The 26,870-nt window shown below is 40.0% G+C and overlaps 1 protein-coding gene and 1 pseudogene across 1 annotated transcript in view; one reads left to right on the top strand and one right to left on the bottom strand.

Moving 5' to 3' along the window:
* The window catches only part of LOC135227157 (heat shock protein HSP 90-alpha), a 47,274-nt gene that overhangs the window by 2,713 nt on the left and 17,691 nt on the right, over nucleotides 1-26,870 (top strand). The window lies entirely within an intron of this gene.
* Nucleotides 6,808-25,626, bottom strand: LOC135227156 (heat shock protein 83-like; annotated as a pseudogene).

Here is a 26,870-nt window from a genome sequence, read left to right as displayed (position 1 = left end):
GCTTTACTACTGCCATGAAATGGATCTACTGGCTAGAAATGTTTTAATACCAGTATATAAAGCCTCTTTGTAACATTACAGATACGGAGAACTCTCTCAGTTCAGCCATGAGATACAACTCGACTTAAATCTAGGCTAACCTATTCCTGGGAAGGGCAGTAGGCCTATCTAGTAGGCTACTTTACGTCATTGGAGCTCTCTTAGATAGTGACACCAAGGAAGCGGTAAAGGGATCATTAATATATATTTACTGAAGCCTTTTTGTAATGCTTTAGCTGTAATCCCCAAAAGGGCTTGTACTAAATATGCAGCAAGGTGGATACATATGTGGTTAAAACGCTTCAGGGTCACTACTTAGGATCATTTATTGTAGATTATAACCTACTAAATGGCATAGCCTTGACGCTGATGTTTTTAACTCTCATATATATGATATATATATATATATATATATATATATATATATATATATATATATATCTATATATATACGTATATATATAAATTAAATGTGGCCTGCCCAGAGAGAGAGAGAGAGAGAGAGAGAGAGAGAGAGAGAGTTTGTTTTGTTTGTAAGGTGATTTTACGTTGCATGGAACCAGTGGTTATTCACAACGGGACCAACGGCTTTACGCGACTTCCGAACTAAGTCGAGAGTGAACTTCTATCACCAGAAATACACATCTCTCACTCCGCAATGGAATGCTCGAGAATCGAACGCGCGTCCACAGAGGTGGCACGCCAACACCATACAAACCACGCCAGAGAGAGAGAGAGAGAGAGAGAGAGAGAGAGAGAGAGAGAGAGAGTTACAACAACCATGGCTGAATATTAGCCATCGTGATGAGGTTACCAAAGAAGAAGAAAACTAAAAACCAATCACATTTGATTATATTGTTCAAATTCGGCACTTTCCTAGCTGTCATCAATCAGAAGACTATATAACGGACTGACACCACGTTGAATTTGAAAAGCATAAGTTTTACTAATTTTTTTTATCAACTGGCTTATTCTTTGTGCCTTCAGACTTCAATCCTTCAGCCTATTACAAATGATATTATAATTCTCTAGTTTATCAAGTTCTCCGTAAAATCATGAATGTGGGGATATTAAATTTGGAATTACAGTAATACGTACATTACACAATATGTAGTTCAACAACCACGACACTTTGAATAAACATATCAACCATAACAGCCAAATTCAGGGTCGGGGAGGGGGAGGGGTTGACAGAAACAAGGAAAATAATAAAACAATTCTTAATGAAAGGTATTAATAATGTGAAAAAAATAATTCAATTGGTTAGCAAGAAAAACAAAGATGGAACATTTGAATTGAAGTGAGCTGAACAATGTACGGGCTGCAATTGACATTGCAATAAATGAAATAGGTACCCAAAATCTTGCCGAAATTATTAAACTTCAGAAGAATAACATTATGAATTAGCAAGGTAAGACGACAATGGACGAAACTACTTGGCATATCAAAGCAAAACAATGTTTGATAGCCTAGGCATGTTCGGTAAAAAAAAAATGAATTTGGAAATAAACAAAATTAAAAACAATAAATTGATCAATGAAATTAAGCTTGGGTAGCTTGTAAAACATAGCCCTGCCCAATTTCGAGAAAGTATAGTTTTTAAAATTCTCATTAACTTCACGAATTCTGACATCGTATTGTGAAATTGTCAATAAAAACTCCAACAGCCAACTCAAGTTGCCGTATTAATGTAAATTATAGTACTAAAACAACCGTAACATTTCGACTGGTTACTTTTATTTTATTTTTTAAAATCTGAAGTTATCTAAACCAGTTTGTTTTGACAATTTACTTCTGCCTAACCATTTTACCAGGAATTTTTATTAACAGAAAAATACAATCAATATAGTAATGCAAGTCATAAGTCCGTTTGCAATACTAGTCTATATTATTCCCGGAAAACTTACGACCCGTGGTGCACAATACAGTCACGAAAGCAACGGCACTTCCGAAGAGCGGATAGTTCTTGTCACTCTGACAGCTACCGCAATACTGAGCAGATTCAATGATAAGATGAATCGTGGACGAGACGAGGGAACAAGATATAAACATATAAAGTAAAACCTTTGAAAACAATTTAATTCTCGTTGACAGTCTTATAGAATTATTCCAAATTTATGAAAATACCTAACACAATACTTTTAAAGTTTCAGATACGTTTAAATATCTCAATATTTCCGTTTTTCCCGAGGAACTATTACCGGAAGAGACGAAAGACTGTGGTTACGCGACCGAATGTTCCAGAAAGTTCCAGAAACGTTTCCCCCTCAATTTGGAGGGGTTATTGATTTCCATGAGGGTACAGGGATGGTTCCAGGTTTCCCCTCACTGCGGTAAACCGCGAAAAGTTTATGAGGTGACATTCTACTTTCTTTAGGATTTGATTTCGTTTTTATTTATCAGACTTTCGAATGCATTTCGTAAAGAAGACTAATCTTCAGAAGTTTTTTTTTCTGGAAAGTGATGCATGTAGACTCATTCCCTTTGCCTTTGCCGTAAACGAAGCAAAAATGTTGATTAAAAATGTTCGAACAGGTTGCAAACACCTGTACTATCGCTCTTGGATTGTCCAAAATTACCAGTGCCGCGTTGATTTTGTCGAGGTGTTGACCAGCTTTTCAGTCAACGTAACTTGCTGTCCCTCTCCTGCGCAATAGCAAGCAGATGATTACTACCATTTTGCTTTGTTTCCCTAACGATATATCGAATTCGTATATTAGTATCAAACCGATTAAAATCATTACTAAAATAATAAACTATTTCCCCTAGATTACTTTAAACTTTTGAGATGGCCGAGTAGTATTCAGTCTAGAAAATAGGCGTAAAATTCTAATGCATCTAGAATGCTAGGACAAATTGAGAGTACGGTCGTCTAAACTTGTAACGGAGGAAAAGTACACGGTTGCACTACGAAACAATTGCTAGATGAGGGTGGAAAGTAAGATGGAAGGAAGAGAATATGAAAAGGAAATTACGTAGAAGGATTGAAAGACCCTCAAGTAATGCCTGCAGTGCACCGCCGTAACTATTACGAAATCGTTCACTCTAGAAAAAACTATTCATCGAGTATTACTTGATTTATGCTGATGCATCACATATATATATATCCTTCAATGAAACTTAAAACATCAATGTATACGTATTGCTTCATAAGAATATTTTCAATTTCAACGTTTGCCATATCTGCTCGCCTTTAGTACCTAACCATAGGCCTATTGAAACCAATTTCTCAAGTTGTCGAGATTGGCCGTGAAGTTTCTAAGACTTGTTTTCATGTTAGTAAAAAAAAAAAAAAAAAAAAAACAAAAAAAAAAAAAAAAAAAAAAAAATACCAACAGATTATTAAGAAAATTATATAAATTACGGGAGATTTAAAAACTTGTTACCTATAAGCCGTAGCCTAATCACAACGCCTTTATCAAACTTTTTTTTTTTACCTGTTCTTTGTACGTCTACACTTCTCACCTTTCCATTCTTATGCCTCAGTAAAATATTAATTTCAACCATTTTTTTTATTATTAGCAACCGACATCCACACATTCATCCAGGTAAGCAGCCTCGGTGATCTTTAAAGAGGATAAGCATCTTCATTTTTTGCACAAATCTTACCACTTCTTAATCATTGTTTGATTGTATGGTGTTGCTTTTTTACGTTGCATGGAACCAGTGGTTATTTTATTCAGCAACGGGACCAACAGCTTTACGTGACTTCCGAACCACGTCGAGAGTGAACTTCTATCACCAGAAAATTCAGCGTTGCCGAAATGCCGAATTTCCCCCCGATTTGCCGAGAAAAAACTCTACAGGCGGAGAACCAGACCTTCAATGCCGAGAAAAAATCGGCCTGCTTGTTCACGCCGAGAAAAACTCGGCATTCTTCGAGGGATTGATTTATCGTCTCAAATAAATTTGAATACTTTTTTTTAATTAGTTAATGTCTTTTTATGTAAAATTGGGTAGAAAATGATTATTACTACATTATTATTACATAATATATGTGTAAATGATTCTTTAAGAGATTCCACTTAATAGGCGTTGAAAACGTTCAACCCTTCAGTGACGGTAAGGAAATTAGCATAAAACAGGATATTAAATCTGGAATTAGTAAAATATATTCTCAAACATACTTATACCCTGATATATGAAGAAAAATAATAAAAAAATTTTGGTTTATTTTATATAGCCTATATGTTCTATATGATTGTTATTATAAAACTGAGTAGGTTACGTATCTACCTATATTTGTGTAATTTCTGTTTTAAAAAGTTTATCTATAAAACTTAATATGTATATATCATTGTTGTTTTGGTTGTAATTGTGTATATACATAGCTAATATATACTTTTGTTTGAATGATGATGAATATAAATCGATGAGGTGTTGCATAAGATTGGTTTATTTTCTTAAAGTACCCCTGGGCCATAAAATGAATTCCGTTTTCTATAAGATGCCGATTTTAGTATGCAGAGCTATCGGCAACGCTGCCAGAAATACACATCTCTCACTCTTCAACGGAATGGCTGAGAATCGAACCCGCGACCACAGAGTGGGACGCTAATAACATACCGATCACGCCGCTGAGGCGTTTCCTTGTTCGTTGTTCTATCTGCTCATAAATTCCTTAGCATTATTCTTTCACTATTCACTTTACCTTCATCGTCCCTTCTTATTCAGAATTAGTACCCAAATATTCCCCACATGGGCTCAACATCTTCCAAACTACCACCACCTCCAATTTCTGAGGTTTCTCTGTACCATCACAAAATATTACTATCACCTGCAGCCATGATCAACCTACTTATCCCACAACTTTGCCCTAACATAAAAAATTGGTCATTTATTTCTCAGATTACTTCAGTCATTCCACCTACAAAATTAAATAACAAAAGGAGTCAGTACCTAATGGAGATTTACTCCTTTGACTTTTCAACATCATGTTAAAAGTTTTTTGTAGTTTTAACATAACTGAAAAATCAACATTTCAACTCGTAAAGCTGTCTCTTAAGTGACCTGACTTTTGTTAGGTGGTGGTTTTGTCTTAATCTCAAATGACATCCTCTTACTCGTTGTCCCAAAAAATCACACTTGATCATTTCTACCATTTTTGGATGTGGGACTTACTTGCTAGCTCTTCCATCACTGCACTGTATGATATTTAAAATTTTAACCATGTACTAGGCAGAAAAAAGAAGTTGAATGCTTATAACAAAGTAAATAAAGGTAGTGCAAAATCCTGTGGCCCACAGCAGTAGCCGAGACAAATTCAGCCTTCATATTTATGTCCATATCAAATGGATGGCGGCTGGCTTGAGATGTAGGTCTAAAATATTGGTCAGATAATCTATCACTATACATTGTTTCCCTCCTTTAGTGCTGATCTAACAAACGTCAAATTTATCAAATTCAAAATAGTACGTATAGTTATTGGGTACACATCTGTGTAATGCACCATTGCTATAAGGATCTAAAAATTATCTGTTAAACTCAACATGTTACTATACTTATGATAGTAATACACATTTGTTGGCTTATTAAAAAATTCACTTTTGGAGAGCCTAACCTAAGGATGAGGTCTAATGTACTTGGTCTAAAGGTGTTACTCAACTCTGCAGTGCACCTGGGGCCAAGGAGATAGTACAAAGAACCACAACTACACTGCACAGTGTCCCACTGCAAGAGGTCCTACAGTAATGTAGGTTATAGTTTGTTTGTATGGTGCTTTTACGTTGCATGGAACCAGTGGTTATTCAGCAAAGGGACCAACGGCTTTACGCGACTTCCAAAACACGTCGAGAGTGAACTTATAGCATCAGAAATACACCTCTCTCACTCTTCAATGGAATGGCCGAGAATCGAACTCGCGACCACGAGGTGGGACGCCAACCACGCCACTGAGGAGCTTTAACGTAGGTTACCTCAAAGTTAATGTCTTCTGGTTTAGGTATGCAATTCAAGTACTATTATATTCTTACTGAATTGTGGTTTAGAGTAACTTTTTCAAGATATTTTCAACCTATGTCATAAGTAAGGTTTGGTCATATAGTTAGTATGGTTTATTAATTTTGACCAAATTAGTGAGGAGGTGGTGGACATATAATTAGATGGTTTATTTGTTTTAACCAAATTCGTGAGGAGATGGTGGTCATATACTTAGTATGGTTTATTTATTGTGACCAAAGGAGGTGGTCATAAAGTATGTATGGTTTACTTATTTTGACCAAAGGAGGAGGTGGTCATACAGTTAGTATGGTTTATTTATTTTGACCAAATAAGTGGGGTCATATAGTTAGTATGGTTTATTATTTTGACCAAAGGTGTGGTCATACAGTAAGTATGGTCTACTTATTTTGACCAAAGGAGGAGGAGGTCATATAGTTATGATGGTTTATTTATTTTGACCAAAGGAGGAAGTGGTCATATAGTATGGTTTATTTATTTTGACCAGATAAGGACATATAGTTAATATGGTTTATCTATTTTGACCAAATTAGTGAGGGAGAGGGAGGAGGAGCCAACTCATTTTGTATAAAGAGTCCGTTTTCAGCGGTGGTTCAACATGACCACTAATTACTAATTGACCAGCAACATAATTCTTCAATTACTTAACACATCCTATTTCCCCTGAATAATTCAAGCAAACCCAAGTACTGTATTAACATCACTTATACCTAATCCAACTCCAAAATACTAGAAACAATTTCTTTGATATAAAGCAAATGCATTGTGTTCAGTTACTTGCAATGAATTAAGGGTAAATAAATCAATCTCTAGCTATATATGCATTTTATTAACAAAGTTTGTGCACTAGACAAGAGCAGAAAATGTGGAATGTCCAAAGAGTAGCAGTCCAATATGGATCAACAATAAAAAAAAAAAACTCCATTTTCAATTGTTTACAGCAAAATCAGCTTCCCACAAAATGAAGTTTCATGCTAACCTACATCTCTAACTCTACGCATAAGGAACCTGGGCTTTGGCAAAGTTAACCAGCTCATTAAATAATTGTATAGGCGCCTTGGGAATATATAATCGCTGTATCAAAAATGACAAAGGAATGATAAAGTGAGTCATTAACATACTGACTAGTGGGTAACGGACTTAGTCGACTTCTTCCATTCTTGAGATATCTTCGTCGCCTTCTAGAGGTGGCATCTCCTCCTCCCCTGCTCCACTGGATTCCTCGACAGCCGCCTCGTCGTCTTCGTCAATACCAAGCCCAAGTTTAATCATTCTGAAAGGAGGTAAAACATGTTAATTTGTTGAGATTACACATGGTTTTTGTGCCCTTTGGGCAATACACCTTTAATAAATATTCACAGAAAAATGCTTAAAATTGCCAGTCTTTCACCAAGTCAGTCTGTTAAAACAACCTGACTTTCAAATAATCACTAACAAATAAGAGAAGTCTTTCTTCATAAGAATATATAATCATATAATACACCTCATCAACTCATGCTACAACTAAATTCTTTGCTCAGGACGCAGCCAACATTAATTTCAAATCACCTGTAAATCCTGCTGCCAAATACAGCCGGGTCCTCCAGGCTGAATCCTGATGACAGAAGGGAGCTCTCAAAGAGCAGCATCACAAGATCCTTCACAGATTTATCATTTTTGTCGGCATCTGCCTTCTGGCGGAGTGTTTCAATGATGCTGTGGTCAGGGTTGATCTCAAAGTGCTTCTTAGCAGCCATGTATCCCATTGTGGCAGTGTCCCGCAGAGCTTGGGCCTTCATTATTCTCTCCATGTTGGCACTCCAGCCATATTGTGAGGTGACAATGCAGCATGGGGAAGTGACTAATCTGTTGCTGATAACTACCTTCTCGACACGTTTGTCCAAGATATCCTTCATGACCTGAAATACATTAATAGATAACAGATAACTGTACCATGTTTAATGATGCTATATCAGATAAAGACTACTCAGAAACTGACTGACCCATCGAAGGCAATTCAAATCTGAACCATAAATTCCAAACCATCATCCCACAGATAACATCACCACAAAAAAACCATTGCACTTCTCACCTTGCAAAGATTCTCAAACTTGCTCTTCTGTTCATCAAACTTCTTTTTCTCATCATCATCTTCTGGTAGTTCCAGACCTTCCTTTGTAACAGAAACCAACTGCTTGCCATCGAACTCCTTCCAGCTGCTGCACACAATATTCATCGATGGGTTCCGTCATGTAGACCACCTCAAATCCACGTTTCTTGACCTTCTCAACAAAGGCAGAGTTGCGCACCTGTTCACGAGATTCACCAGTGATGTAGTAGATGTGTTTCTGGTTCTCCTTCATTCGAGAAATGTAGTCCTTAAGTGAGCACATCTCATCTCCTGTAGAGGAAGTGTGGTAGCGGAGTAATTCTGCCAACTTCTTGCGGTTGGTAGCATCTTCATGGATACCCAGTTTCAGATTCTTTGCAAAACTTTCATAGAATTTCTTGTAATTTTCTTTGTCTTCTGCAAGTTCCTCAAACAGTTCCATTGACTTCTTGACCAAATTCTTGCGGAAACCTTCAGAATCTTGTTTTGCTGAAGCATCTCTCGGGAGATGTTGAGAGGCAGATCCTCTGAATCAACTACACCATTCAAGAAGTTCAAGTACTCAGGAATGAGATCCTCACAGTTTTCCATGATGAATACTCTTCGTACGTACAGCTTGATCTTGTTCTTCTGCTTACGGTTCTCAAACAGATCGAAGGGAGCACGACGGGGAAGGAACAACAGGGCTCGGAACTCTAGCTGCCCTTCCACACTGAAGTGCTTGACAGCCAGATGATCTTCCCAGTCATTTGTGAGGGATTTGTAGAACTCGCCATACTCTTCCTGAGAAATGTCATCAGGGGTTCTGGTCCATAAAGGCTTGGTCTTGTTGAGCTCTTCATCTTCTGTGTACTTCTCCTTGACTGTTTTCTTCTTCTTGCTGTCATCTTTCTTGTCTGCATCTTCATCTTCGCCGACATCTTCAATCTTAGGCTTTTCCTTGTCTTTGTCTTCTTCCCCTTCCTTCTTTTCCTCACCTTCCTTCTTTTCTTCTTCCTCCTTCTCCTCCTCTTCGTCATCAGATACTTCCTGGAATTGTAATTATTACATCAGTCGTTGTCATGTATCACATCAGTCTCTAAATTCATTGAATATATATTCCCTTGGTCAGCTGCATGACTTGGCATAGCACTCTTCAAACATTTTTCAATAGTATCCTTAATCACGTATATTGCCAGTCATATCAGCATGTGTTAAGCCATTTTAGTAAAATTTTTATTGGAGGCATAATTGTAACTATTTAAATAATCTCAATGTTTATGAAAACATCCATACTACAGCTTTTCACAACAGGAATTTAAACTTCATCATAATTTCTATTACCAGAAATTAACTGGAAATGTTATCATGATGAACTGAAAATACTTTCATCAAAGAATATTCACAATGACAGTGTATGAAATGAATTATCAGGCGATTAAAATTTTTTGCAAACAAGAAAATCAAATACAACAATTTCTGATAAAACCTGTGGCTGAAAGCATCTGGTAGGATCTCCATTTTAAAGAATTACAGTAACCAGATCTTCAAAAAACATTAGACCTTGGGTAATCAAAAAAGCCAATCTACTCTGATAAATTTGCATAGACTTACCTTGTCCCTTTTCCTTCCTCAACTAAAAGCTTGATAGGATAGCCAATGAACTGAGAGTGCTTCTTCACAATCTCCTTAATACGACGTTCCTCCAAGTATTCTGTCTGATCTTCCTTCAGGTGAAGTGTGATCTTGGTGCCACGACCAATAGGTTCTCCGTGGTCAGGTCGCACTGTGAAGGAGCCTCCAGCTGAGGACTCCCACACATACTGCTCGTCGTCATTGTTCCTGGAAACGACTGTGACCTTGTCCGCAATGAGGTATGCAGAGTAGAAACCTACACCAAACTGACCAATCATGGAGATGTCAGCACCTGCTTGAAGAGCTTCCATGAAGGCCTTTGTGCCTGACTTGGCGATGGTACCCAGGTTGTTGACCAGGTCAGCCTTGGTCATACCAATACCACTGTAAAATAAAATTTAAAGATATTAAAATTTTCTTGAGTGTTAAGATTTAATTGACAAGTTCAGCAGCAATAAACTAGTGTACAAGAGTTGAATCTGTTCAGTTATGTAAAAATTGTGTAATTAAATACATTTTAAAAGCAACAGACATATACAGCAACCAGCTCTCAGGGTACATTCATTACTTGACATTCTTAGCAGCGTCCCTTCAGCTCCTTTCATTCCTTCTACCATACTTTCTTCATATCCTCTCTCTTTTATATCTTACTTTCCACCCTCTCCTGCCAACTGTTCCAACATTACTCAACACAAAATGAAGTATTTAGGCCCCTGCACTTGGCCTTTGGCCCAAATTTTGAATTAAGGTTTGGTAGATCTGGGTAACAACTAGAGTCCAGTATTTCTTTGGAAATTAGTCCTATAGTATTTGGATTGCTTAATTAAGAATTACAGTTATTCTTTAAGGGTCGACTGTAATCTACCCCCCGGGGCGGTAGTACTATGAGGACCCAATCCTGGTGGATGTCATACTCACGGAAGGCTCCTTGCAAGTCTGTGCTGTTTTATTGCCTATAAGTTACCTATGAAATTTCCCAACAGAACAAACTAAAATACCAATGACATCAATAATAGTCAGTGAACTTACGTATCCATAATTGTGAGAGTTCGATCATCCCTGTTTGGTATGAGCTTTATGAACAGCTCTTTTCCTGCGTCGAGCTTCGAGGGATCTGTGAGAGATTCATAACGGATTTTGTCCAGGGCATCTGAGGAGTTTGAGATCAGCTCTCTAAGGAAGATTTCCTTATTGCTGTAGAATGTGTTGATGATCAGGGACATCAACTGAGCAATCTCAGCCTGGAAGGCAAAAGTCTCCACCTCCTCTGCTGTCTGGGTTTCATCTGCTGCCATCTGAAAATGAAGAGGTCTTCATTAGGAATAACTAGTACTTTATTTTTTCTCTTGAATGCTGATACTAAAAATGCTGGGGTAACCTACAGATTAGCAGTGTGATATGATTGGTATTGCCATTTAACAAGAAAGACTATGTAATTGCTGAATGGAATAATTGTGAAACTGCCAATCAAAAAAGAATAGTATAGAAATTAGACCAAGGCCAAGCAAGCACTGGGCCATTCAGCACTGAAGCAAACGGACTAAAAGAATACAGTGCACCATACAAGGTGCACCGATGACTCTGGCCCTAACAGAAATAACTGTCATGTCAAACTTATTGTAAGGAAGCTTTACGTTGAACAATTTACAAATTTTTCAATCAACAATTTCTGTATTGCCAAAGTAAGTTTACTTTACTATATACTGAACATGCATAAAATAGGCTCTGAGGCAGTTAGTTATAAGATCAAATGAGCTAAACCCTTATTTGTTCAATAGTTTCTGGGTCTCCTAACCTAAGACAGAAATTACATTAAGACTTCACACCACTTGGGATGTTTCACGGATCTGCAAATTACTGTATATAGGGTAAACAATCACGGACGACCCACCATCATCACAGTGGACGGGTCTTATTCACTATTTAATTGGTGAAACAAGAATACAATTACGTACAACTCTAAGCACACCATTCAAAAGACTGAAGTTTTGTCAACATAATGTGATATGTGAAAGCCCCATACGAACTAAAATAAGCATGTGACGCTCTTCGTAAAATATGTTTTCAAGGCAGTTTTGAAATCCAATATGGCAGCTATCGTGTGGCTGGACGGGTCTGTTCACGGATGGACACCATCTTTCCCAACCTTCCCAGCACTCATTTGAACAATGTTAGCGTATATATGTAACGTTTATTGATCTTACTCAAGATTGCAGTTGTAATCAGCAAAATAAAACAACATTTTGTTGCCTATATTAGTGAAAGTATGAAACTTCCTATTCCCAGGGTCACGGTTTGAACCAAATTCATTTTTACCTTGCAATCGGTGGTTTTATCCTTACTGCCATCACAACTGAAACTCCACAGTGCTTATTTGATTGTTATTATACATATTTTGGTCTTAATTCACTCCACATTGCACTTGAACCACGTTGCTGTTCCTGGTTCCTAAGCGCTCACTCCACAAACACAGTTACGAGCAGCAGACGACGACACTGCAAAGTTTTATTCCCTTAATTGTTTACTTTACTCATTATTTAGTTATTTACTTTGTTATTTCAAATTGTTTATTTAATTAATGTCTATTACCCCTTTTTTGCAACCAAATTACCCCGAAAATTACAGATATTTCAAAAGTAGATACAATCCAATGTTTCTAACCTTGTTGTACATCTGGCTGCCGAAAACCATAGCGGAGCTGACTACGGACGAGTGGATTATAATTTTTTTTTTCTTTTTTGCTAACACTTTTCATTGATTTAAGTCTATAATAGTATTTTGACTTTTTTAAAATAACTGTATGCCAGAAATAAATGTAACCTATAATGTTTGCATGCTAAGAATGGCCAAATCATCGTTGCCACATTAGTGGAGCTTCACACATACGTCTATGCATAATTATAAACTGTTTCCATGAATTCTAGTTGTCATAGTAATGCAATTATAAAATTGCTTTAATATTTATGTATATATACTTTCAATACATAGGCTAATTTGAGAGAGAGATAGTAGAGATGAGAGAAGAGAGAGACGAGAGAGAGAGGGAGAGAGAGAGAGAGAGAGAGAGAGAGAGAGAGAGAGGTGGGGGGACGGGGGGGGGGGGGGGGGGTAGGTGGAGCTTTTTACACGTGTTCGTATCCATTTCTGGATAATGGAGTTTTTGTCTCTAGGTAAAAGGACAAGTGTCATTATCCTTTACGATTAGTGATTCTCGATACCCTTATAAGTTACAGCACTGCGTGTAATGCACTATAGCAAAATCTTGTTCTGACAAGAAGTATTCGTTGCAGAAATATTGCCAAAAATACCAAATTTGTAACTAATTTGTATTTTTCATAACTAACAAACCTGAGGTCTTAACATTAGGATTTACTAGCGCCAAGCTGGAAACCGGTAGAATTAAAATTACACTTGGGAGATCAGGGGACTAATGGCATCTATACCAGGTCACGGGGCATGTATACCCAGAATGCCACGGCTACCTGTGACCCATCAGTTATATTTCTAACCCAGTTTAGACTGCTAGAGGGGTGGTTCGAGGTGGGCCTTTAACTGTTAAGACCTCAGGTTTTGTTAGTTATGAAAAAATACAAATTAGTTACAATTTGGTATTTGTTCATACACGAAACAAACCTTCGGTCTTAACATTAGGATAGACTTACTATTGGAGGGAGGTAAGTCTCTACAACTGACTGGAAGTTTGCCACCTTATCCATTTCCGAATATATAGGGAAATTCTAGAGAATGGACAATGAACCTAGGACCAAAGATATAAGCGGATCTATTGGTTTCCTCCACTGGGTGTAGATACCATTCTACTGTTTACTCTTGTCCCTTGCGACTGGATTCCACCTTCCACCCTCCTCTTTGTGAGCCTTATTATCCAGAGGGGGTGTGTTGCTACTGAAAAGTATATCATCAGCTAAGATAGCTTCACAGTATGGCTGACCATCTCACCTGCATCTAGTCCGTTCCAGCACATGACGGTACTCTCCTTCATATTGCCCGTAGTTAAAGGAGTAGGAAAGAAAGTAGTAAAGAAAAAAGACCAGTCATCCCATTCATTCTACTTTCATACCTTCATCTTAGACTAGACGCAAACTGACCCGCCAGGGGCACTGGATGAACTATATCACTTGTTGGGCCGCCACCACTGGACCCAAGGAAAGGTGTCCAAGGATCTATGGGCAACATCTTTCAAATAAAATGAGGTGAAAGTTGTTTGGCGCTTCCACACGCCAGCTTTCAGAATTTTATCCACAGACATGTTCTTCTTAAATGCCAGGGAAGCACTCACACCCCTGATGTCATGAGCTCTAGCTCCCACCTGGCTATCTGACCCTCTGTCTTCTGCAGTATAAGCATTTCTGATTGTCTCCCTTAGCCAAAATGATAATGTATTCTTGGACACTTCCTTCTTGTTCCGTCCTGTACTTACGAACAACCTCTGGCACCCCGGCCTGAGGTCCTTGTTCTCTTTAAGTACTCCCTTAGTGCCCTGACGGGGCACAGGAGCATTTCAGCTTTGTCGTTGTCTACAAAGTCTGCCAGGAAGGTATGGTAAAGGAGTCGAATCTGCCGTCTACTATTGTTGGATTTTGGGTCTTTGCCACGAATTCTGGGACAAACTCACACACCATTGATCTCCAACCTCTCGAGTGCTTTATGAGAGGCCATGTAGCTCCCCCACCCTTTTGGTTGAAGCCAGGGCCAATAAGAAGACTGTCTTCAGGGTCAGGCTCCTATCCGTGGACTGCCTTAGCGGTTCGTAAGGGGGTTTTGTCAGACTACTCAGTACCTTGGTCAGATCCCAATCTGGGGCTTTTAGCTCCTTTGGTGGGCATGACTGTTCAAAGCTCCTCATCAGCATGGCCAACTCCCATGAAGACGATATGTCCACTCCTTTCATTCGTAAGACTGAGGCTAGAGCAGCCCTGTACCCCTTCACTGCGATAACAGACATATGTTTTTTCTGTTCTGAGATATATCAGAAAGTCTGTAAACCAATCACAGTATGCTGACCACTTCCCTTGGTATACTGTCGCAGATGATTTTCTGATATACCTGCCATCTGAGTTTCCTGCTTTCTGCGACAAAAACCCTCGCTCTCGGAGGAGATACTTGACAGTCTCCACCTCCCGTGAAGCGATAGGGTACTTTACCGACTGGTGGTACCTCTCCACGTGAGGCTGACACAGAAGGTTGCTCCATGGAGGTAAACTCTCTTGGCACATCTACTAGGAGTTCCAGTAGGTCTGGAAACCACTCTGCTTTCGGCCATAACGGGGCTACCAGGGTCATCTTGAGGTTCTGAGACCGCATTACCCTGTTCAGAACCTGACGGATTAGGACAAAATGGAGGAAATGCGTACACGTCCAGATTGTCCCAGGGGTGTTGTAGCGCATCTTCTGCTGCTGCCTCTGCGTCCGGGACTACTGAACAATACACTTCCAACTTTTGTTGTACCTGGTTGCGAATAGGTCTATGATCGGTCCTTCCCACAACATGAGCATCCTGTCCACTACCTTGGTTGGTTTAGGGACCACTCCGTTCCCAGAATCTGATCCCTGCGGCTCAACTTGTCGGCCACTATGTTTCTTTTTCCCGGAATATACCTGGCCTTGATGTCTACCAGGTTCTCTATAGCCCACTGGTGAAGTTGAACTGTCATCACATGTAACTGCCGAGAAACTAGGCCTCCTTGCTTGTTTATATAAGCTACTACTGTGGTGTTGTCTGACATCAATACCACCGATGTCCCTTTACTCTCTCCCTGAATTCTTGTAGAGCCAGGAAAGCTGCTTTTCAACTCCAGCACGTTTATATGGAGTTCTCTGTCCTTGCAACTCCATTTTGCTGACACCATCAACTCCATATGGGCTCTCCAGCCTTCTAGTGACGCATCCGAGAACAGCAGAGGTCTGGGGAGGATTGTTGAAGGGGGACACCCACTGTCAGATTGTCGTCGTCCACCCACCACAGCAAGTCTTTCCTCACTTCTGCCGACAATGGGAATTTGCTCGTACGGGTGATCTACTGTTGGTGACCAAAACTCCTTCATCCTCCATTGTAGGGACCGAAGGTGTAGCCTTCCTTGTGGTACTAGCTTCTCCAGGGAGGTTAGGATTCCCAGCACCACCTGCCACTGTCTTGCTGGCTGTGTCTGCTTTCCCAGAAAGGCATTCACCACTTGTTTGCATTTCTGTACTCTTTGGTCTGTCGGGAATACTTTGGCTTGTGTTGTGTCTATCACCATTCCCAGATATTCCAAATGTTGACTTGGATCCAGCTGCGACTTCTGCTGATTCACCACAATACCTAGGCTGTGACAAGCTGCAGGAGGGCCGCCCTGTCCCTGAGTAATTTCTCCCTGGACTTTGCTATCACCAGCCAATCGTCCAGATATCTTATCAGCCTGATCCCCTGAGCGTGCGCCCACGCCGACACGAGGGTGAACACTCTTGTAAAAACTTGAGGAGACGTTGTCAATCCGAAGCACAGGACCTTGAACTCGAAAGCTTTCCCTGCAAGACTGAAGCGGAGAAATTTCCTTGAAGACTGAGTGGACTGGTATCTGAAAGTATCGCTCCCTTTAGATCGACTGTCAGCATAAAGTCTCCGATTCTGACTGCTTGTAGAACCATTTTCGGAGTTTCCATCTTGAAACTGGTTTTTCCTTATAAACAGATTCAGCGTTGACAGGTGCTATTACTGTCTTCCACTCCCCGTTGGCTTTGGGTACCAGGAAAATCCTGCTGTAAAAGCCTTTTGTCGGACTGCATACTTGTTGCACAGCTCCTTTTTCCATCATCTTCTTCACTTCGTCCTGCAGAATAGTGGCCTTCTGAGATTTGTGGGCATACTAAGTGACGTGGGGGTAAATGGTTGATCTGTCAGGGGCGGGGTTACCTCGAAAAAAACGGAATCAAATACCCGATCCCTGAGAACATCCACCCACTGCTCTGCCCCTAGTTCCTGCCACACCTTCCAGTGATTTGCCAGGCAACCCCCCCACTGGTGTGGCCGAGTGATGGGAGGCGCCCATCCTATCTTCTTGAGCTCCCCCTTCCTCTATTGCCCCTTCCTCTGTTGTTTCTATTGTGAAAGGGCCGATGCGTTCTCCTCTTTGGGGAAGAGGGTCTTGTGACTCTATTAGGGATGCTATGTCTCACTGGTCTTTTTCTTTCGAGACACTTGCTGTTGTCTTCCCTCCAAAGGAATAGTTTGACTGTTAGAGGTTTTCCTAACTGCCTGTTGCACCAACCTATCGTTAGTGTCCATCCTTCTTCTATCTATCGCTTCTTCCAGTAATGACCTCTGGCAACAGTAGTTGCGATTCCAAGATATCCCCATTCCTCATTGCTAACAGGGAATCCAAATCCACATTGCGGCTTAGTCTAGCCAATGCTGCATCTCTCCTCATTAGCAGGATATTTGCCCAAACATTGGCACTTACGTTTGTCAGGTACGCAATCGCCTTGGACCCTGACTGTAGTAATCTAATGAACAATGGTTCATCCACTACTTTCCTTGTTGCTTCCGAGGATGCAATTTTCGCCACTGCTGTTGACCAAAGGTCTAACCAGGACGCAGCCTGAAAGACAGAAGAAGCTGTTGCTTCTAACGTGGCAGCCTCTTGGTACGTCATCGAGGGGCACTCCATTTTAACCTGATCCAAGGTTAATCCAGGCCTTAACCTTACAACATTAGGGTTCATTTGTCTAGACAGCAAAGGGACCTTCGGTGTGTATAATATTTCCTTTGCTTTATCATTGGAGGGGGAATAAATTTAAATGATCTATTAGATCTTAAGGAATTATCCCTCCCTGCAATCTTTGCGTTTACGTGTGCAAGACCGATTCCGCATGACTCGAACAAGGCAATTCATACGACACCTTGGTATCCCTCTTTAGTCCAAACGCCATGTCAATTCCAGGAGGAAGCATACTGGCCGGTGTTTCTGTCTTCTCCGAAAGGCTATTGAATTGACGAATCAAATCAATAACCTCTGCATACGAGGTCCAGAAACTCTTGGTTTTCTCCTTCCTCCGGCTCTAGTGTACCACTCTCCGTCACGAGAGATGTTGTCTCGCCTCTATCTTCTGACATACGGACCCGAATTCCTACGCCGCCTGCCCCTACGGGCCGCGGCCTCTTTGATCTTGCTGGCCGCTGTTGGCTCGATCCCAGATAGTCAGCAGGGAACGAGAACGTCTCACTCTTTCTCTGCTCACGGATCTAGAGCGAGAATCTCGTCTAGATCTCCAAGATGAAGGCTCCCTTAAGACAGAGGTAAGTTCGTCTTTATTAGCAATTGGCATCGTTTTCGAGCGTCGGCGAGCCCGGCCTCGGCCTTCTATCCAGACGGACACTGCCTTCCACGAAACGTATCCGCCGAGGTTGCCAAACTCTCTATTTTTCGTACTTTTAATAGGAGCCTTATCGTCCTTCGTACGTATTTTGAACGGCCTTTACGGGCGAAAAAACTGGGACCTGCATTCCATCCTCTGCTGCACCTTTCGCCGCCAACGTCGATTTTTACCAGAGGTATCGCAGTTTTTGCGATCCTAACTGGCAACTCCGCCTCGGCCGCTAGCTCGCGGCCGTCACCTCTCTCGCTTGTTCGGACTCTTGCGAACGGCTTCGTCTGGCAACCCTTGTGCTTAATAGCCACTGATTTTTCCGACCTTCTTGCTGACTTGGAAAAGACAGTCTTCGTCCGAAGAAGAGGAAGGAATTGATTCTTCTCCTCTTGGCCCGAGGATCCGCTAGGAACTCCCGAATCCTCCTCCAACGCTGACTGGCGCTCGAACCGTGACGTTATCGGACTTAGCGATGGACGCCGAACTAGAGGAAGAAGACGAAGAAGGCGAATCACACTTTCTTTTTGTCTCTCTTATTCATTCTCTCCTCTATATCCTGTAACTTCTGCATTACAGTTTGCATTGATCAGAAGGCGTATTAACGTCTGGGAGCCGCGAAAAAGGCCGAGAATCGGTCTGTGACGTCATCACGCTGCCATCTCAGAGTGTGACGTATGTTGTGACGTCATCCCTCTCGTAGGGAGAGACTGAGAGGTTTCTGCTGGTAACCGCACGGTTTGCTGCCAAATTACCTCCCACGTTCTGCATCGCTGTAAATACTGAGTGGGATGGTGAAGCAGCGGCATTAATTCCCATAAATTGCAAGCCGGGGGATGAGGAACATTCAGCGCTGCCGGACCCTGCTGGAACCGTGACGTCATATAATGCGCAAGCAGACCATCCAAGGTTGGTACGCCTGGTAGGCCTAGCGCTGACCACGTACCATCTAACCTATGCGCTTGCGTAGCAGGAGCCTGGAACAAAGATGGCGGATCTCCCCCTCTACTTGCTGGGAAGAAAGGAGAGTGCAAATTATTCATAAAATTACCCAAGGCCCCTCCCGACGTTTCGATACAGAACCGCTAGGAGAAACCGAAGGGGTATGAGACAATTCAAAAGCAGGTGGAGAAACATATGGAGCAGCCTGGTTTATTACCGATACAAAAGAAGCCTAGGTGGTCAAGGTTTTGGTCATCCAAAGATGGCGTCACCCCCTTTCTTTTGTATTGGCTTTTCCCATAGAACTTCTTCCACTGTTCCACCGACCACCAACCGCGACAAACAGAACACGGATTAGTAAACCGTACATACGTTTTCCCTGCACCTACTACACGTTGGATGAGGATCCGTCGACACCGAGGTTAGGAACCTAGAACAAGGGAAGCCACTGGACTCCTGGGCATTTCCTTTGTCTCCTCTTCGAAGCGGTAGACGATCCCGATGTTGAGGCAAAATTCTCCATCATACCACGTATACACTCTTACCACACTGATCACACTTGGAGAAAGAAAAGGAATGAAAAATAAAAAATTGAAATGGATAAAGAACGGGCAAACTGAAAAAACAAAAAACCGGCTTTAATGAGATAGACAGTAACACGTCTTATCTTAAAGGCGGTAGGAAATAACTGATGGGTCACAGGTAGCCGTGGGCATTCTGGGTATACATGCCCCGTGACCTGGTATAGATGCCATTAGTCCCTGGATCTCACAAGTGTAATTTTAATTCTACCGGTTTCCAGCTTGGCGCTAGTAAATCCTAATGTTAAGACCGAAGGTTTGTTTCGTGTATGAACAAACGTGCTTGCACTGTCTCTGAAACCCATAGTAGGTATTCTGCTTAGTTGTCAATAAAGTTTTTTGTAATAAAGTATTTTTTACAAGCTAGGTATGGTATAAATTTTTATTTTTCTCAATCAAAACATATGCCCCCTCAATACTAACTTTCCTCTTTTAACGACTTTCTGGGCATTGCAAATTAGGCCCCATTAATTTATGGCGCGAAAACAGAGAGAGGCCCAGGGACCGAAAGCGATTGCATCACACTACGGCGGTATTCTGGCAGTAAAACATCTTCATCTATCCAAAAAGTAAATAAAAAAAAAATCTTCATATATCCAAAAAGTAAATAATAAAGACATATGCGCATTAAAATTATAACAATTACATGAATAGCTGATAATCTGTTCTGCAAAAAAGTTGAGTAAAGCAATTCATCTACAATAGGTACGAAAGTCAAGATGCCGTGACGTCATAATACCGGACTTGAGAACGTTCTAATTCAGTAAAATAATTTAAATTTGAGGCAGAATAAAGTTACTTTTTCAAAAACTAATATTTTCAAATTAATAATCATAAATATGAAAAATACTGATGTTTTACTATTTATTTAAATAATTACCTAGTGCACGCTTCGTTGTCGTCTTCTACCAAAACAGTAGTTTCCTTAAAAACGTCGTGGTTAGGGACCACGTTCCGATTGTTGTGATGAAAGTGCCCCAGCATCTATGGGTACAAGTGGTGTGCGGATTTATCACAGGAAAAGGGAAGTTTATTGACAAGTGACTCCACAAACATCTAGATGGCATCAATCTTCTAAGATATTTAAAAGTAAAAATTTCGAAAAGCGTTTTGGTGAGATTTGCACTGCGTTGGACACCCTTTTCCACTACCCTCTGTTTAATGCTTTAAATTTGGCCTTAATTTCTAACTTTGGAGAAAAGATTTACTTCAAAAGGAGAGTTGAGGTCTTTTAGCTCCCTCTCTCACCAACAAGAAGTCGCGGCTGATGCCCATCTCCAGTGTCAGGACGCGTTATAAGTACTACTTTTTCGAAGGGTGGCATGCATGCAGTGATCGTCGTTGAGTTGATCCAGGCCATGCGGTTGTTTACCCTACTACTAGAACATTTTAAAAAAATGAACCCTTCTCATGTGGGGCATGCTACATGGGCCACAGACTTGAAATTAAGCTTCCAAACAATAATATTAATTCGTAAGTAATAAACCTCATGGTAAAGGGAATTATAGGCTAAGTACAGACTGAGGTACATCTAGTAAACAAACTAGCGTTAAAAATGTAAATTCAATGAAATTTCGGCGCTCTACATGTAATCAACGACAAAAGAGGAAATAATGAATAGGGTAGAACATCACGGCAGGCCAACCCTCATCACGGTGGACGGGTCTTATTCACTCGATATTTAATTGGTGAAACATGAATACAATTGCAACTCTAAGCATACCATTTAAAAGACTGAAGTTTCGTCAACATATTGTGATATATGAAAGCCCCATACGAACTAAAATAAGCATGTGAGCTCTTCGTAAAAATATGTTTTCAAGGCAGTTTTGAAATCCAATATGGCGGCTACGTTTTTCATGGACGGTTCTCATCAGTGACGGACACCATCTTTCCCACCCCAGCCTTCCAGCACTCATTTGAACAATGTTAGCGTATATATGTAACGTTTATTGATCTTACTCAAGATTGCAGTTGTAATCAGCACAATAAAACAACATTTTGTTGCCTATATTAGTGAAAGTATGAAACTTGTTATTCAGGGTTATGGTTGGCAACTGAATTCATTCTTACCTTGTAATCGGCGGTTTTTATCCTTACTGCCACCACAACTGAAACTCCACAGTGCTTATTTGATGTTATTATACACATTTTGGTCTGAGTTCACTCCACATTGCACTTTAAACCCGTTGCTGTTCCTGGTTTCTAAGCGCGCGCGCCATAAACACAATTACAAACAGCAGACGACGACAGACGACGACAGACGACGAAACTGCAAAGTTTTATTCCCTAAACTGTTTACTTTACTCGTTATTTAGTTTAAATTTACATTGTTATTTAAAAATTTTGATTTAATTCATGTATATTATCCCTTTTTGCAACCAAATTACCCCGAAAAAAAAATTACAGATATTTCTAAACGTAGATAAAATCAAATGTTTCTAACGCGTCGTACATCTGCTGCCGCAAAACCATAGAGGAACGAATACGGAAAAGTGCATAGAGGAACGACTACGTTTTTTTTTTTTTTTGCTTTTTTGTTTTTTGCTAGCACTTTTCATTGATTTCAGTCTATTAGTATTTTGAATTTCTTAAATAATCGTATGCCAGAAATAAATGTAACCTTTAATGTTTGCATGCTTTAATTGTTTGCATGCTAAGAATGGCAAAATCATCGTTGCCACATTAGTGGAGGCTTCACAACATACGCCGTTCCATTATCCTGTTAAGCGTCCGCCCCTGATGAGCTCGCTGCTAACGTACCGTCACGCTTTTTTTTGTAATCAGGGATCATAGCAATGATGATAGTTTTTCAAAAAAAAAAGTTAATATTGATTTTTATGCTTGTTATTCATACTGTAATTAACTGTTGGAAATTCTCTCTCTCTCTCTCTCTCTCTCTCTCTCTCTCTCTCTCTCTCTCTCTCTCTCTCTCTTCTCCGTCTCTCTCTCTCTCTCTCTCTCTCTCTCTCTCGGAGTCCAGTCACTCGGCAAAGAAAAGTCATCTTCACTCCCGCAATTGGAAGAAAAGTTTGTATCATCACTGGAGGATTCAGAACTAGAGCTCTCATCATCAATAGGTATCAATATCACACTCCTCATCTAGTATTTGATTGATCTCACCTAAAGAAATATGCCTCCTCTTTGGGACATTCATTGTGAAAGACGCGAAATCCAATTTGTCTCGATAAACGCCCGAAGCGCATTGAAAGAAAACCAACAGGACAGGCAGTTTTCTAGCATAAGCGACCACCAGGAAAGAGTTGCCAGGCTGGAAATAAGTTTCCCAATGTGCTGAGAGTGTTACCAAATGATGTTCCTACATTTCTATGCGAGTAAACGTATTATTACGGGGCTGACGACTTGACAAGCACAGTTAAAGTCTTGAACGTAATATCCCGTTGAAGGCGCTACCGAGTAGATCGCGGTAAACGTATTATTACGTGGGTGACGCTTAACAGGTTATAAACTGTTTTCCATGAATTCTAGTTGTCATAGTAATGCAATAATGATAAAATTGCTTTAATATTTATGTATATATACTTCCAATACATAGCCTAATTTCACCAATTTCAACGTTTTGTGTGTAGTCTTACCCAGTTTGAGGGTCAACACATACCGAATGGCAACAGAGAGAGAGAGAGAGAGAAAGGAAGGCGGAGGAACCGGAAAAGAAGAAAAGGTGAATGGGGGGGGGGGTGGGGGGGGGGTTGGGGAGAGGGTAGGTGGAGCTTTATACGCGTGTTCGTATCCATTTCTGCATAATGGAGTTTTTGTCTCTTGGTACAAGGACAAGTGTCGTTATTCTTTACGATTAGTGATTCACGATACCCTTATAAATTACGGCACTGGGTGTAATGCACTATAGCAAAAAAAAATTCTCGTTCTGTTAAGAGTGTTCGTTACAGAAATAGGTATTGCCCAAAAACCTGCTTGCACTGTCTCTGAAAACCCATAGTAGACATGCTGCTTAGTGTCAATCAAGGTTTTTATAACCAAGTATTTTTTACAAGCTAGCTATTGAATAAATTTTTATTTTTTCTCAGTCAAAACATATGCCCCTCAATGCTACTTTCCTCTTTTAACGACTCTTTTCTGGTCATTGCAAATTCGGTCCCCATAATTTCTTATGGTGCGAAAACAGACAAGACGGCCCATGGACCGAAAAACGATTGCGTCACACTACGGCGATAATCCAGCAGTAAAAAAAAAAAAAAAAACATTCTTCATATATCCAAAAAGTAAATAATAAAGATATATATGCGCATACGATTATAAACAATTACATGTATAGCTGATAACAATCTGCATGAATAACTGGTAAACTGTTCTGCAATGACAGTTGAGTATAGCAATTATTTACAATAGGTACGAAAGTCACGATGGTCGTGACCGTCATAATACAGAACTTGAAAGAACGTTCTAATTCAGAAAAATAATTACTTAAATTTGAGTCAGAGTCGAGTTACTTTTTCAATAACTAATATTTTCAAATTAATCATCATAAATATGTAAAAAATTGATGTTTTACTACTTATTTAAAAATTAGCCAAGAGCACGCTTCTCGTCATCTTCTACCCAACAGCTGTTTACGCCTGGCTTGTTGTTGATGAGAAATCGTGTTTCGATTGTTGTGATAAAATGTGCTCCAGCGTCTGTGGGTACAAGTGGTGTGCGGATTTATCACAGGAAATGGTTAGTTTATTGACACAAGCTACTCCGTAAACATCGAGATGGCGTCAATCTTCGAAACATTTTTAGTTGTAAGTAAAAATTTCATAAAGCGTTTTGGTGAGATTTCCACTGCCGTGGCGCCATTTTCAGTACCCTCTGTTTAAATCTGTTTAAATCTTAAAATTTGGCCTTAATTTCTAACTTTGGGGAAAATACTTAATTCGAAAGGAGAGTAAGAGGTCTTTAGCTCCGTTTCCACCAAACAAAAACAAGTCGCGACTGATGCCATCTCGGGTGTCAGGACGCGTTATAATGTACTTTTTCGGAGGGTGGCTTGCACTGATGGTAGCTGGCCTGCGTGGCCTGCTTTGATGTTTTACCTTATTAGCCATGTTAAAATCAAGCGTTGTAAGACGTAATGTTGGAGTTCGCACTGTACAGACAAGGCGCAAATCAAGTCTTGGAGGTATGACATTCGCAAACCTTAAGGACATAGGTGTGACGCCATTCTTGATAGTTAAGCCTTCCCAGTCCTTCATTCTTTTAACACTGATGGTCATCACCTCAGTCTGATCTATTTATTTTTTTAAAAATGCTGCTTCGGTATTTAGATGGCCGCATGAGACCTGGTGTGGACCTACCTTTCAACGCCTGGAACTACAGGAAAATATCTTTTCTGGGTTTCCTCTAACAAAATGCCGGTATTTTTTCGGGCGAGACTAACCGGTATCGTTCTAGAAGTTGCCAACTACACGATATGATATAGTAACCTACATTTTTAAAAAGAGCTCTACACTCTCGTTATTTTGAACCCCATACACACAATTGACAATTGATAAATAACTTTAAAAATACCAAACAAATAACTTGCATTGCCGGTATTGCCTGGGTACTAACCTCGTGTGAGAGTTGACTGGACTTCCGAAAAATACTTATCGGCCTTAATTTCTCGCAACGAATACCTTAAACCAACTAGCAGTTTTGTATAAGTATTAATGTAGATGCCTAGATCATGGTAATAGAGAATTCAGCTGGAAATGTTCGCATCTTAATATAAAATTATAAACAAATGTTTCATACCTTGATAAGCAACCGTAAACGGCCTTCCAATAATAAACAGGCTTACCAAGTGTTTTTCACAATTCCAATTTTAAACAATCAATATCAAAGGTTACAAAAAGCTTACAGCTAATTAGTTAATAACGACTTACCTTTGAAATTAGAGCACTTAATACGACACGAACTAGATAAACAGGTGGTGTTACGACCCGACTTCGCTACTCGAGGTTTCGTGACTGACCCTTTCACCTCGACGGTTCAGCCTCGACTGGAGTGAGTGAAGTCGGCGGCGGCAGCAGCCTGTTGCTGGCCTTTAAAGTATTAGTCCGCCTGCTTTCTGGAAACAAATAAATGATTGTCCTCTCTTACTTGTATCATAAAAGAAAATCTTGTAAAATGTCACTATATATGTTTAATAATACAAATAATGGCCAATGAGATATGGAAATGTCCTATTTAGTTACAGCTTTCAAAGTTTTCTACTGGAACTATTTCCGGAAGGGGCGAAAGACTGGCGTTACACGGCAGAATATGGTGGAGGATTCGAGAAACGTTCTTCGCTTTCAACGGGGCACCTTTAAACATTGCGGCAGAGAAACGAGAAAATTCTATAAAAATCTCGGTCTCCTGTGTATATCCATTTTGCTATGATTCGAAACGGGAAGCCGATTGCTTTGTGAACCTTTTTTGCAAAAGAAATAAATTACGAAATTTCTTAAATGGCATTATGTCTAAATTATGCATTTTTTTTATATAAAACACCTATGATTAATTTCTCATTATTAATTATTGAATCGGCAGTCACATTAAAAACTCAAATTATTTGGAAGAGCGTTTCCTTGACGTTTAGCACATATTACATCTTTAATTTTGATTTTCCTAGCTTCAGGTTTTTGCTATTTTTTTAATCAATATTTTCTCAAACAAAAGATATAGAGAGAACATTACGCCTCCGATATTTCGAGAAATGTTTTTCTGATATAACTACCGATTACATCTTTCTTCTAATGCTGATAAGGCGGTGAAAAGACGTTTGGTATAACAAATGTTGGTGGTATCTTCATTTTACTTCTTAGTCATTATGGACATCAGCTCGCATTACCTTTGCATTTCTCTCTTAAATTTCCCAAAATTCCCACAGGGAACAAGGGACACAACCGATAAATTCGAGGTGTAAAAACAATAATAAAAAGTGCACGTCTTTAAATCCTAAATATGAGTATAAAGAAACAACTAAATCTTGTGTTGTCTGTTTAATCCTTTGCCTGTAAATAAATCCACGTGTATCTTGCTCAAGATTGAAAAAAAAAAAAACACCTGTCAACGAACCAAAATAGCCAGTTGTTTTAGAGAACTCGCCAGAAATTCTTTGGCTTGGTCACTCGCTGCAAATTATCCAAGGCATCCCAAGATTCTGTTTGGTAACTACCATGGTTCCAACGCTTACACCCAACTACTTTGGTAGTAATCAAAAAGAATGTCGAACCCCCCAATTCCACAAAAATAAAACCGGGGAGAATCCTCTCAAACAACGGTTTGCTCGTTATTATCTT

Source organism: Macrobrachium nipponense, chromosome 15 (genome assembly GCF_015104395.2).
Source record: "Macrobrachium nipponense isolate FS-2020 chromosome 15, ASM1510439v2, whole genome shotgun sequence".
In the NCBI taxonomy this organism is placed as follows: domain Eukaryota; kingdom Metazoa; phylum Arthropoda; class Malacostraca; order Decapoda; family Palaemonidae; genus Macrobrachium; species Macrobrachium nipponense.
The sequence above is the reverse complement of the archived record's forward strand: the minus strand, read 5'-3'. Positions and strand labels throughout refer to the sequence as shown.